Source organism: Schistocerca piceifrons, chromosome 2 (assembly GCF_021461385.2).
Source record: "Schistocerca piceifrons isolate TAMUIC-IGC-003096 chromosome 2, iqSchPice1.1, whole genome shotgun sequence".
Taxonomy (NCBI): Eukaryota; Metazoa; Arthropoda; class Insecta; order Orthoptera; family Acrididae; genus Schistocerca; species Schistocerca piceifrons.
In genome coordinates, this window is record NC_060139.1 from 38,080,584 (window position 1) to 38,082,999 (window position 2,416).

The 2,416-nt window shown below is 47.2% G+C and overlaps 1 non-coding gene across 1 annotated transcript; it reads right to left on the minus strand.

Annotated features, from left to right (window-relative positions):
* Nucleotides 1-684: 684 nt before the first annotated feature.
* Nucleotides 685-756, minus strand: Trnag-acc. The gene has a single exon. It is a non-coding gene; the product is annotated as a tRNA-Gly (tRNA).
* Between the last annotated feature and the right edge of the window lie 1,660 nt (nucleotides 757-2,416).

Consider the following 2,416-nt stretch of genomic DNA (forward strand, 5'->3'; position numbering starts at 1 on the left):
CAGAAATGACCCATGCTCAATTAATTTAGCGCCGAGTGTTCCCAAACGTCTCACCAGGAAGATCTTGTGAGATGCCAGGTGAAGAATAATTCCCGGAATTGTCTGAAACTCGACGGTGTAGCAGATGGCTTTCTTCCGCGTGCTCTTCTCAGAGTGTGTCCACATCATTCCGCTGAGTTACCTTCGCCACGTCCTCCTCCTTAATAACTTTATATAATTTCTTACAGCTTTTTTTAAGTTCGTTTCAGGCATCTGAAGACCATTTTCATCAAATTTTTTGTCACTGCAGTGCAACTTTGGCCTTATTTATATAGGCGTGAATTGGCCATTATATGGAGACAGTGCGTCATAAAGTTTTATTGGTGAAAAAATGCTGACTAAAAACGTAGTTTGGTAGCCTCAGAACCCCTGCAATTACGCTAGAACTCTGGCCATACGTTCTCTATGGTAGTTAAAATTACATTTGTGCCTGAAACCAGATATTATGTGCATATTTCCGTGAATACGTATGTTAACTTTGATCGTTTGGATCGCGGTAAAAAATGAACGTATGGCATTATCGACAGGGAGACCCCATGCGGGGGAGTTCAGCCACCGCATTGCAAGCCCTTTTTAGCTGACTCCACTTTCTGCGAATTGCGGGCCAATGATAACGAGAATGTGGATACAGGACGCACAACACCCAGTCCTCTGCCGGGAATCGAACCCGGGCCCCCTGCGTGGTAGGCGGAAACGCTACCGCTGCGCTACGGAGGCGGACTGGATAAAGATATCAAAAACAGATTCAAACTCCCCCAGGAACATCGTCCTAAGAACATATGGTAAAATTTTCGGTGATTCGCCATGGACAGAAGCATAGCAATGCTCATGCACACATTGGTACTTTTGGTACCCAAAAGTCATGGCTTTTCGTGTGTAACTTGATGAAGGGTACAGATTTTCGACAACGGGAAAATGGCCTTCTTAGGAGAATGTCCAAGGAATGTACAATTAAAATTTGAGCCATTTTGAATGTTTATTTAGATAATGGTGGCTGACGGGTAAAAACTGATTTTCGCCGATTTCTGCATATGTACGGTAACTTTGAACCTCTGGGTCTCGTTAATCGAAAATAATATGGAAAAAAGTTTCGAAGTTCCCGAAAACATTATGTGATATGGTAAAAATTTCGAGGATCTATCACGAATAAAAATTATAAAACAGGGTAAGATGAATTTAAAACACATTTATCAAGCGCATGTAGGAACTGATACTAAATTCAATGAATTTATACCAGTGCGCAGGGATAGCTAGTATTATACAATGTATGGGTATCTATTTATTAATAACACAAGAAAACTGAATTACATACGTTAAACTTTAAGGAGTTTCTCTTTAGTAGATAGAGTAGCAATACGTGACTACATAAATATACACTCCTGGAAATTGAAATAAGAACACCGTGAATTCATTGTCCCAGGAAGGGGAAACTTTATTGACACATTCCTGGGGTCAGATACATCACATGGTCACACTGACAGAACCACAGGCACATAGACACAGGCAACAGAGCATGCACAATGTCGGCACTAGTACAGTGTATATCCACCTTTCGCAGCAATGCAGGCTGCTATTCTCCCATGGAGACGATCGTAGAGATGCTGGATGTAGTCCTGTGGAACGGCTTGCCATGCCATTTCCACCTGACGCCTCAGTTGGATCAGCGTTCGTGTTGGACGTGCAGACCGCGTGAGACGACGCTTCATCCAGTCCCAAACATGCTCTATGGGGGACAGATCCGGAGATCTTGCTGGCCAGGGTAGTTGACTTACACCTTCTAGAGCACGTTGGGTGGCACGGGATACATGCGGACATGCATTGTCCTGTTGGAACAGCAAGTTCCCTTGCCGGTCTAGGAATGGTAGAACGATGGGTTCGATGACGGTTTGGATGTACGGTGCACTATTCAGTGTCCCCTCGACGATCACCAGTGGTGTACGGCCAGTGTAGGAGATCGCTCCCCACACCATGATGCCGGGTGTTGGCCCTGTGTGCCTCGGTCGTATGCAGTCCTGATTGTGGCGCTCACCTGCACGGCGCCAAACACGCATACGACCATCATTGGCACCAAGGCAGAAGCGACTCTCATCGCTGAAGACGACACGTCTCCATTCGTCCCTCCATTCACGCCTGTCGCGACACCACTGGAGGCGGGCTGCACGATGTTGGGGCGTGAGCGGAAGACGGCCTAACGGTGTGCGGGACCGTAGCCCAGCTTCATGGAGACGGTTGCGAATGGTCCTCGCCGATACCCCAGGACCACAGTGTCCCTAATTTGCTGGGAAGTGGCGGTGCGGTCCCCTACGGCACTGCGTAGGATCCTACGGTCTTGGCTTGCATCCGTGCGTCGCTGCGGTCTGGTCCCAGGTCGACGGGC